Genomic DNA, 12,309 nt, shown 5'->3' with positions numbered 1-12,309 from the left:
AGGAGGTCAGAATTGATTTTGGAGGCCACCTGGAGAGTCTAGGCCATGAACTGACTCAAAAAATCTCTCTCCCGTGCCAGAGTGGAGCACCTCCCACGGTCAGATCTGGCCTGACACTCCAACTGCAGGACTGCCATTGCTTGGGCTCAGGGAGAGGGCAGAGTTGTCGACCCCAAGGAGTGACCTCTTCAAATTTCAGGAGAATTTTTTTGGCAGTTACCACGGTGACTGGATACTCTAAAGGCTTATCCTTCTTACTGAATGGAGCAGGGGAAAAAAAAATAGGAAAAAATATGTTAAAACCTACCTCACAGAGATGTGTACCACAGTTAATGATTTTTAAAAGAACAAGAAAGACACCTTTGATTTGTTTATACTTTGGATGTTGATAAAGGCCTAAAAGATGCTCTTCCAAACTGAAAAGTTTGATGTTTGAAGCAGATAATGTTTTTATGTTTCCCCCTTTCTTCTTATTTTTTAGGCCATATTGTTGACAACATATGAATGGAGCACAAGCAAATCTTTTTACACAACGTGATTGTCTTTGTAATATTGCCCTTCTCCTCTCAGAGTAATCGGCTTTGAAATAAGACCCAGAATAAATTCTACCTATCGGAGGAAATCGCTGAACAAAAATTTTTACTTAAAAAACAGGCTCAGGGTACTTTTTCCCCTTGAGTGAAGTCTTCATTGTACCTCCCTTGAAATAATAAAATTAGGGGGGGGGGAACTCCAAAAGACTTGTTATTACATACTTTATCTTGTAAGAAATGACTTCACAAAAATAGTATGTAAGTTAAAGATAATACCCAGGGCTGAAGAGGTGGCTCAACCAATTAGGACCATTGGCTGCTCTTTCAGAGGACCCAGGTTCAAATTCCCAATGACCACATAGCAGCTCACACCTGTCTGTAATTGAAGTCCCAGGGAATCCCATGCCCTCTTCTGACTTCCATGAGCACCAGGCATGCACATGGTACACAGTCAAATGTGTAGACAAAAGACCTAGCCTTATAAAAATTAAAATTAAAAAAAATGGAGAAATTCTTTACACATAACAAAGAATACACAGAAGGGAAAAAGTACTTTATTTTAAAACAAAATAAATAAAAAACCTTCAAATGCCCATACCAAATACCAATGTCAATACCAAATAAGACCTGTTATAAAGTGCCAGGCAATGAAAGTACTAACACAAATCTTTCTTTTCTTTTGAAGATAGGGTTTCTCTGTGTAGCCCTGGTTGTCCTGTCCTCACTCTGTAAACCAGGCTGGTCTTGAACTCAAAAATCCATCTGCCACTGCCTCCCAAGTGCTGAGATTAAAGGCATGTGCCAACACTGCCCGGCTCAGTTTCAATTCTTTATAGCAAACACAGACACATTAGGAAAACTGCTACTTGACTTTTGGTCACAGGTTATAACACAAGATTCCTTAAAATAGTTCCTGGGTGCAATATGAAACTAAATGAAAATCAAAATAAGTTTTTTGTTTGTTTGTTTGTTTGTTTAAGGTTGGAAGGCTAAGAATGACAGTCCCTAGTGGTAAGGGCCTGGATAGACTTGAACTTGCTGCCTGTGTCTGTCTACCTTGCAAGTGCTGGGATTAAAGGCATCAGCTACCATATCTGGCTAAATCATCTTTTTAAAAGATAAACAGTTATCAGTTTGCTGTGGGTTTTGTTGGTTTGAGATAAGGTTTCTCTGTGTAGCCCTGGCTGTCCTGGAACTCACTCTGTAGTCCAGGCTGGCCCTGAACTCAGAGACCTACTTGCCTCTGCCTCCTAAGGACTGGAATTAAAAGGCCTGTGCCATTATGCCCCAAATTTTCTTTGTTGATTTGTTTTCTTTGAAACAGTCTCCAGTGGTTACAGGCTGACCTTAGTCTTGAGATTCTCCAGTTTGATCTGTTCTAGGGTTGAGACTACAGGCACGTATTACTGATTAATTAATCTCAATTTTAAAATTAATTTTAAAAAAATAATTCAGGAATCATTTCTCTGTTTCTGTCTCTCTCTGCCTCTCCCTGTCTATATCTCTGTCTCTGTCTCTGTCTCTGTCTCTGTCTCTGTCTCTGTCTCTCTCTCTCTCTCTCTCTCTCTCTCTCTCTCGTGTGTGTGTGTGTGTGTGTGTGTGTGTGTGTGTGTGTGTTCAGAACGGCCACAGAAGAATAGAGCTCAAGCTGACCTTGCTGTGTTTACCAAATACATGTTGCCAAGCTCTTCCAGAGAGAATGTGGTTCTCCATTGTGTGAGCTGCTAAAACCATGGTGCCACCCATCGTCTGGGATGAACTCACATGGTCCTTCCAGCGCAGGGGACCTCCTGATGAGCTTCTTACAGGACTCAGGGATGACAAAACAGGAGGATCCAGCAAATGGAAAAGGAATCTTTCTTAGTATCACAAGAGATGTCTGAACTCTCAGACCAAAGCCATCAGTCAGATTCTCTCAAGCGGATCTTGAGGAGAGTACAATTTCTAGGTTCGATCTGAAAAAGAAAAAAAAAAAAAACTTATTCCCAAGACCCTCCAGTTAGCTTCTTAAGTCGTCAGACCCCTTCCCCCACCTCCCACCCCCACTTTCCAGTTTCCTTCCTTTTTTTCTCCAATGACCTTGAACTTCATAATCTCCCACATCCACCTCTCAAGTGCTGGTTTATTCTGTGCTGGAGATCCAGCCCAGAACTTCTTGCACTCTAGAAAAGCATTTCCCCAACTGAGCTACACCCCAGGCCTCAATTTTTCATTTTGTGCTGAAACATTTATGCAACGAAACGGATATTTTATTTAGCAACTCATCAAGCTGAATGTTCCCTGATGGTGAAGATCTCCAAGCGTATGGTGCTCTGCGACACACACTAAAACCTGCAGATAAATTTATAGTCGCAAAGTCTGAACTCGAGGCCCCAGTAGCTAGAATCCACTTAGACCCAGCTTGGCCCTGCAGACCTGCTCAACCGCCTTACAGAACAGGGAATATCGACCAGCAACATCAGCTGGAGTCCTTCAGGTACCAAAGGCAAAACCACTTAAGTTACTCTTCCTGGAGCAACCGGAGCGGGGTATCCATGAACCCAGGTGTAAAGAAACAAACTCCAGAGCCTTGGGAGGCTTCCCAGCTCCCAGGGAGTATGTTGTACAAACCACAGCGAGGTCGTGTTGCTCATATTATTTCTCTCATTTCCTTCCCTGAGTTGTTATGGCCAATAACTTTGACCTACGCTTTGAATTGATGTCAAACAGAAGGGTGGCCAGCCTTCAGTTTATCTCCCCCACCGGTGGCAGGAAAGACTGCCCAAACAGCCTGGAGCTGTGTGGCTGATGGGCCAAACGCGATGACTTCGAGGTGTCTCTTTGCTGCTCATCCATTTGACTCTAGCTTTGCTGTCTGTCTTCAGGACCCAAGAACCTTGAAAAGAGAGTTAACTAATCCTCCCCTTCCTACCTCTGGCTGCCACCTCTGGCTGTCACCTCTGGCTGCCACCTCTGGCTGGTTTCAGATGTGAGTCTTACCTTAGCCTCTGTAAAGTAGACCCATTTTTTTCCTACTCATTACTTTTGGGGAGAATCCTCGATCATGATTTAATTATGAAAAATCTCCAGGGGACCCCAGAGGAGAAACGAGTGAGGGGAAAGATGGTTACTTCTCATCCCCTTTCCCCCTCCTGCCTCCTCTTTTTCTTTTGATGGGGTCTGATGTACACCAGACTGAAAATGAACTTGAGCGTCTGATTCTCCTGCCGCCTTTCCCCCAGTGCTGAGTTTACATGTGTGCACCACTACGTTCAGTGGGGCTGGGGTTGTAGCTGAGCCGGTGGGAGGCTCCCCTAAAGCGCGCGTACAGGTTCCAGTTCAATCCTTTACTGCATGTACGAGGTATGGTGACACATACCTGTATCACAGTACTCGGGAGGATCAGAAGTCCAAGGTTATTCTCAGCTATATAGCGAGTTCTAGGCTAACCTGGACTACAAGAAGCCCTGTCTTAAAAATCAAATGGAAGCCAGGCGTGGTGGGGCACGCCTTTCATCCCAGCACTCGGGAGGCAGAGGCAGGCGGATTTCTGAGTTCGAGGCCAGCCTGGTCTACAAAGTGAGTTTCAGGACAGCCAGGGCTACACAGAGAAACCCTGTCTCGAAAAACAAACAAACAAACAAACAAACAAACAAACAAAAAAATGGAAACAAGAAGCAGCGTTCAGAGCTGAGCAGAGAGAGGATGTGGGCAAGACTTGTGGAAGTGAGATGTGGGAATATCCCTTCTGGGCGTGTCCCTGATCAGGGGTGTAGCCAGTGGAGGAAAGAGCTGAAGGCCTGGCCCACACCCTGTCCTAGGAGAAGATCCCTTTGCCCCTCTTGACGCATCCATCTGTGGTCCTATTCTTTGAAGGTGTTTGGTATGGGCAACTTAACCAGTCTGTTCCAAAACACCCACACTTGGAAAAGCCTCCCTCTGCATCTTTCATAGGCCTTTGGGAAACTCTTAGAGATGGGATGTCTCTTATCACAATGCACTGATAGCATTGATCGGTATGTACATGCACCACATAGGCTGTTGCTCATACCCCTCCCCCCTCCCCTCTGCTCCCCTCCCTGGTGCCCTTCCTCCAGCTAAATAGCTCTTCCTTTTGCTTTCGAGTAATGCAAAACTAGATTCCACACCGGGGAAAACTTGTCAGTTTGTTTGTTTGTTTGTTTTTTCTCTCCCTTGTACCCATTCAGGTTCATGTCTGAAAACAGACTTACTGGGCCAACAAGATGGTTCGGTGGGAGTACTCAGTTCTGTAACAGTACTCAGGGAGGACTTAGAACGACCCAAGTGATGGGTGAATGGAAGTTAGATATCACCCGCCCCCCTCCAAACATGCACACAAAAACACAAGCATACATATACATCCTTACACACACACATGTATCTTTCTATATACCTCACTATCAAGCATAGCCCAACCACAGAGGTGATGGGACTGTGAACGGCCCTGGAGAAGAGAGGAGCCAGGCCGTCAGTACTCACGCGACTTATACAGAGATATGATGAAAGGGCTCAGGTGCTCCTCCTTCTGCTGGCCTGGGCCTTGTCTATGCAAGGATGCTTCTCTCAACCACAGGCTTTGGTCTCAGTAGCCTAGGCTAGCCTTCAACTTTAGCTTCCGAGCCTTGTGTTAAATCTTCAGAGTCGCAGGCATATGCTACCATGTCTGGTGTGTGTAGGAAACCCAGGCTTTCCAGCATGCTGGGAAAACACTCTACCAAATGAGCTACATCCCCAGCCCCTTAGGACATCTAGTTTTAATCCCAAAATACAAGTGCCAGAGAGTGAGACATCAGGAAAAGTTACTGCCAGCAATGAATCAGGCTGACAAATGGCGGGGCAACGTGGCTGCAGCAAGCTGGATGGCTTTCAGCAACAAATGCAGTGATGCAAGCAGATCCGAATGATGAGGCGAGTGAGCTGCAGACCCTGGCCCAGGCCACAGTTTCCCAGTTGTGCTTCCACCAGCACAGACCATCGGGGTAGCTGCCAGCCAGCTCTCTAGCAGCCTCCACTGATTGCTCGGTTACCTAGTGATCCCACAGCTCCAACAGGGCTGCTCTCTGCTCCACCTGCATGTCTGCTTTCTAAGCACACAGGTTCGTGTCGGCATCCTTGACCTACACATTTCCCTTGACCTGGTGTTTTTGTTTGTTTGTTTGAAGTCCTGGGGTTTTGGGATTCACTGGACTTCCACTGAGATGAATGTGTTTGCCAGTGCCTTACCTTAGAGAAAAATAATGCACAAGGTGAAAATGGTATTTTCCTCTATGGCTACATCGGAAGAATACGTGCGCATCAAGTTATTTAAGAACTAAATATGAGTTTGAAGATTTTTTTTTTCAGAGCGATGTGCATTTGGTGCCTCCATCCCAGCCTCCTCCACCCATCTTAAGTGGCTAACGGCTGCTCTCATTGCACATGCTCACAAATCTAGAATTGCCTTCAAACATCTACAATGACCTCACTTGGGATTTCTTACCAAAAAAAAAAAAAAAAAAAAAAAGTTTTCTTTATTTTCGTGTGTGTGTGTGTGTGTGTGCACATTGCACATGTGCAATACTGGTGCCCCACGGAGGGCAGAAAGCATCAGATTCTCTAGAGCTAAGAGTTATAGGTTAGTTGTAAATTGTTTGACATGGGTGCTAGGAACGTTATTTAGGTCCTCCACAAGAGCAGCAAGTACTCTTAACTGCTGAGCCACCTCTCTGCATCCTTAATGTAAGATATGATTTCTTTTAAGGTTGATGCATCCAATTGTCAATCATAAGTACTCAAAGTCAACAGCCAGTCCCATCCCTCCACTGAGGGTTGAGTTAGTTATAAAAGTTCAGGCTCAGCATTGAATTCCCCTTTGCGCTTTCTTGGGCTCGAATTTCATTTTCCGCACTTGGATTAAGGCACAGTATTTTTGCATCAATATTCAGAATCACCTTGCTAAACTGGACTCCCTTCTCTTCTCAGTTCTGTGAGCGCTCTGAACAACATTGTCATAAAATCAATAGGAAAACCTCAGCTGTCACAGATCCTAAGCAACTCCTAGCCACAGAAATAACATGAACTGGCATTTCCCGAGTTGGGAAATGTGCTGTTTGCAGATGTACCCAACCGGCTTTAAATGTCCTGATCGCTGGGAATGCAGAGGCCTGCCCCCACAGAGCAACCGAGATGCTGGTGCTGGAATCCGCTTTCCTCCCGGTTAGAGACCAGGTGTCCCCTTTCTTCTTTCAGAAACAACCACAGGAGCCAGCACAGCACATTGAGCTGTGGGACTTGGAGCTATCTCTAAGCTCTTCTAAGTTGGCTTTCGTAGAATTTATAACAGGATTTCAAATTAGGTATTTTTTTTTTCTTTCCTGAACCATGGGGGAAAAAAAAATTCGGATTTGGATTTAAAAGTAGAATTCAGAAACTATGCACTGAACAGTTCCAAAGCCAGCCTGCAGGGCCACTGCCAGGGTACCGCAGCATCTAAATCCTGCAACTCTGAAAACAAGGGCACAGTTTGAATCGCCTTTGTCCCAACTTCCCCGTTGCTGGAGACTTGTGCAGCCTTGCTGCAGTTTGCCTCATGAAGGGGAAGGAAGGCTAGCATGCCACTCAGAAGAGAAGAGGAACCCATGCTTGGACCAAGTGTGTTATCAGTGACATGGTGTTTTCTACTCGGCTCAGTGACTTGTTTCATGGGAAATCATTTAAAAGCTTGTTACCAGATGCACCTACTCTAGAATACATCCTACAGAAAATGTGTTAACTCTCCCCCAAACTTTGCTAAGAGGGCATGTTTTCCGACTGCTAAGCGGCACACCACAAATTATTTACACGCTGTAGGTAAAAAAATACCCTTAAGAATTCTGTCAGTCTGTGCGGCAAATGACACAATGGCTCTGTTCCTGCATCAAACTATCCACGTAAGTAAATAAACATATGCAGAAGAAAGCTAGAGGTCCCTGGATAATGGTGGCACATACCTTTAATCCCTGCACTCCAATAGCACAGGCAGGGGGATCTTCTAGGAGTTCGAGACCAGCCTGATCTACAGAGGGAGTTTCAGGATAGCCAGGGTTATACAGAGAAACCATGTCTGGAAAAGTAAAACCAACCAACCAGACAAACAAACAAACAAATAAAAAGGAAAGCTAGAGGGAGACTGGACAGCAATAGGCCAAGTGACACAGCTTACCGTTTTATAGCATGGATGTGTAACACTTGTCATTGCTACACCTCGGCTGTTGGAGTCTGTGTTTTCTACGTTTACCATCATCGGGATATCTGGTTTGACAATGAAACACCCCACTTCTAATTTGCTCAGCCTTCTGGAGTCAAGGTTGGTATGCTGCACCCTCTTAGCTCTGAAAGAAAACAGGACAACCAGGGATTCTGCAAAAGGCCAGGATGTCCACTCAGCCTCATTTTGCAAGCTCTCAGAAGCCACCTGACACGTTCCAATTCATCTTTTGAGACAGGGGCTCAGGCCCGGGCTAGCTTTGAACATGTGCCTCCCACGTACTGAGATTACAGACATGCATCGTATACACCCAGTTTATGCTGGGCTGGGAACTGAACCAGATGCTTTGCGCATGTCCGACCGGCACTCCCTCAGACTCCCTCTTTGGCAACTTTGCTGGAGGACCGTGGACACAGCAGAATTCATCCGTGATCATGGTCCACAGGCTTTTCGAGAACAGCAATGGGGACAGAAGGGACAAAGCCCACGCAGGTACCAAGTCACTATTTCAAAAACAAGTGTCACCAGTGAAAGTGGGACAGCAGAAGTCAGGAGCAGGAACATCGTGCCAGATGTTTATGGAGACAGCTCACTGGACATTTGATCAGTGTGTTAGCCTTTCCTGCTATTATAGGGAATGACTAAATAGCATCCCAGTCAGAGGTTAGGGGCTGCTGGTGGGATGGGACCCTTCCAAGACTGTCCTATCCTTTCCTCTTCAGTTCAATACAGTGTCTTCCTTGTAGCCAAGTCTCACCTCAAATATTCAATGTTTATCCCTTGCTTCTCGCCTTCTAAATTCCAAACCAATGGTATAAAGCATTACACTTAACAAAGAGACCCTCCTAAATCCTCATAAGGGTCTGACCACCTGCACGCACCTTCTACTGCAGTCCCCTAAGCGTTGGCTAGCTTAAGTTTTACAAACATATCTGAGTCTACATTGATCTGTCTAAATGGCCCACAGTACATGCCAGTTCCGGTACACTGTCTCTTCTAGAATCCCTTATCTAAGCAAGGCCCTACAAAAGGCTGACTTCCAACCCTGAAATATACTCATAGTACAAAAATCATTGCATTGGCAATAACCTACATGAAGTTCCAAGCTTATAGATCTGAAATCCTGTGGTTCTGTTCACTAGATGGGCAACCAGGTATGACATTCCCCTGTAGACTCAAGTTCTAAGCCAATGGCCCTGGAAGCCCAGATCCTTGGGCGCTCAAGAAGAAGGAAAAGTTTCGATGTCCACTTGCCAGAGTTGCTACATTCCCCCCCCCCTACTCCCCTCTCCTGCCCCCCACCCCACCCCCAGGTTTCTCTGTTTATCCATCCCTGGTTGTTTTGAACTCACTTTGTAGATCAAGCTGGCCTCGAACTTACAGACAGCCACCTGTCTCTGCCTCCCAAGTGCTGGGATTAAAGGAATGCACCAGCATGCCAGGCCTGAGTTACTACATTCCTTAAAAACTCCAGAATCTCCAGCTCTTTTTGCTTTCTCTCTGTTTCTGTGTCTATCTCTGGGCATCGCTGTCTGTCTCTCTCTCTTTGTACTCTTGTTGGTAACCAAGAAAATATCTTAAAAGGAATTCTTCCATATGCATGTTAGTAAGAACAGACACATCTAGCTATCTCTCCTGGGAAGTAAGAGCACTTGTTGGTCTCGGGGGTTAGGGGTGGAGTTTGGGAAATTCGACCTCTGCCTGCCCTTGCAAGTTGTGGGGTTGTAGATTGGCAGCAGCTCTGTGGAGGCAGGGCCAGGGATAGCGGGGGTCAGTGAGGTTGAGAAGTATTCAAATGTAAATTTACACCTGAAAAGACAGAATGGAGTCACCCACTTGGGGGGTGATTTGAGTTTCTTGTGAAAACACGCCCTGAGTGCTTCCTCGGGAAAGATGAAAGTTGCAGTGGAGGGGAACAGTCTAGGAGTGATGGAGCCGGAAGAAAGGACAGAGCAGGGCAGCTTTGATGAGCAAAAGAAATGGGTTCAGCCACCGGTTGTAAATCTATTTCCAACTTTCCCTTTTCAGTGCAGTTTTGAGATTCAATAGCATGGTGGTATTTCTGCCTTACCAAATATTTGGAGGTTGTCTATGAAATCAAGAATATGCAAATAAAGAATCAGGCTATTCCCCCCCCCCCCGAACGGGTTTCCTCGCTGTGTAATAGTTTTGTTCTTTAATGATTGCTACCTACCCTGCTTAGTGGAATCCCCAAAGTAAGAGAAAGAGAGAGAGAGAGAGAGAGAGAGAGAGAGAGAGAGAGAGAGAGAAAGGAAAGAGAGAAACTTCCACATTCCAACACTGCCTTCAACCTCAAATGACAGTAAAAGGTTCATTCAGACCCCAGGACCACACTGAGGCATTAATTAGGCTGATGAAATCCATGGAAATGTATGGATTCAGCATAATCAAGTTTCCACCGCAGACTACCGTTTAGGAATACGTGAGCAGCTGGGAGAATAGACAGTACTGTTAGAGTTAAGTCATGCATGTAATTGAGTATATTTAACATAACCATTTTAATGACCAGTGATTAAAAGTGCATCTTACTTAAATGGTATATCCTCTGCAATTTCTTCATATCAACTCGATAATGTTCTCAGAAAGAAAAGGGGGATACAAATTTCTAAACAAGATTTTTTTTTTTTTTTTGGAGTTTGGAAGAAAAAGGCCAGAAAATGTACTGAGAAGGGAATAAAGAGACTCGTGCAAAAACAGCCTTATCAGTGTGCTATAGAGTAGTCACTTTTGTGCATCTCATGCTCGGTTCAAGTAAAGCAGTAGGGATATATAAGCAAATAATATATAAATATTTTTTCTTAAAGATGAAAATGTGATGGCATCCATCTGTGTGTGCACGTGTGTTTGCTGGCCCTCCAGCTAATTTCCTCAAATGTTAAAATTCTTCTGATTTTGAAGAGCTTCCCTAGGTATCCGGGAAGTTCACACTTCTGATTCTTCCAACCTGTAGGGTTGGCTGATGTGAATGGAACTTGCCTCTAGGAAGAAGGGAGAACCCACAAACAGAAGCACCCAGAAAGGCTGCCTATAAGCAAACAGTCGGGAAATCTGGAAAGTGTGTGTGTGTGTGTGTGTGTGTATGCGTGTGCGCGCACACGTGTGCGCGCAGACTTTTCAAACCAAAGAAGGGCCTGAACCCTCAGCCCACATGAGCTTAGAGGCAAAGTCTGCTCTATTCCGTTCACAGAGACCAGGCCAGATAAGTGGGGGCTTCCTGGGACCATGCACAAGCCAGCCCGGTTACTTTTGTTATATGTTCTCAGCTTTTGTGCTCAAAAAACAAAAACCCACCAATGACTATGCCCAAGAAAGACAGAGGATCCAGGCGTGCAGCTAGGAGTGTGTAAGTCACATGAAGAGCACACACCCATACAGGCGCCATTAAAAGTGGAAGTTTGACCGGGCTGTCCAGCTCCCCAAAGCCGTCTTTTCACCTCTCTTTCACTCGCCCCATTCCCACAGAGAGACAATCTATTCTCCTGTTGAAAAGGAAGGCCACAGAGGGCCACATTGCTCAGAATGCTTGGAAGTTTTGCTGACACTTTTACTAGCTCAAGAGGAGGGCATTGAGAGAAGTGTTCAAGCACAAAAAAGGAGTTGGCGCATCTGGATAAAATAAAAATAGTTTCAGAGGGAAATCATTTGGAGTCTCTCTTCCTCCGGGTAACAGGTCTTCTTTGGTTTGGGGGGGGGGGACAGGTCTGGGGATGCACGATCTCTGAGGCATAGTCTTGCCCTCAATGTGCAGTCTATAATACACACAGCACAGGAGTAGTGCCAGGGCAGTCTGAGCGCAAGAATCTGAGCCTTGAAAGCATCTTTTCCTTCTGGCTATGGTGGCACTTAAATGATAATGTGGGCAGTCAAGCTGGGAGATTTATATCTTTTGGAAAGTAGGGCAAGCCAGATGGTAATAGCGTCATTAACACACAAACTTGGGACGGGGCGAGTGAAGCTTGAAATCAGGGAAGAGCTCAGGAGAACAAAGGGGGCTGCTGTGAAGAGCCCCCTCCATCCCCCCTGCTGGCCAGAGCCAGGAGCCCCTAGGTACTGGGGTCTGTTTTTGTCCAGAACTGGATAATAAACAGTGGCTTTCCCCATCTTTCAGTGTGATTTAGTACAGAAAAAAAACTTTTCCAATAGGCAAACTTAACAGTCATTCACAGGTAACCCTTCGTGCTCTGAAGTGGCAGGAGTGGGCCTTTAATTCAAATGTGTGCCCCTCACACTGGTGGGATAAGCCCTGCAACGGTTGGCACTCTCAAGAAATCGAAGTTCTGCTGAGTGTAAGTTTCAGACAAAAGTTCACCTCCCTCCCCTTATGTAAATACTGTAGGCAAACAAGACAGTTCAGAAGCAACTCTTTTTTTTTTTTTTTTTTTTTTTTTTTTATTTTTTTTCTTTTTGGTGTTGGGGTTTGGTGCCAAGGTGTTGGAAGGGACTGTGGCAAACAATGGGTTTTTACTTTGGAAAACTTTGACGTTCGAATCAAACTCTTACTAAATAGATATGGTTTAGAAAGAGCAGAGA

This window comes from Mus pahari, chromosome 4 (assembly GCF_900095145.1).
Source record: "Mus pahari chromosome 4, PAHARI_EIJ_v1.1, whole genome shotgun sequence".
Taxonomy (NCBI): domain Eukaryota; kingdom Metazoa; phylum Chordata; class Mammalia; order Rodentia; family Muridae; genus Mus; species Mus pahari.
The sequence above is the reverse complement of the archived record's forward strand: the minus strand, read 5'-3'. Positions refer to the sequence as shown.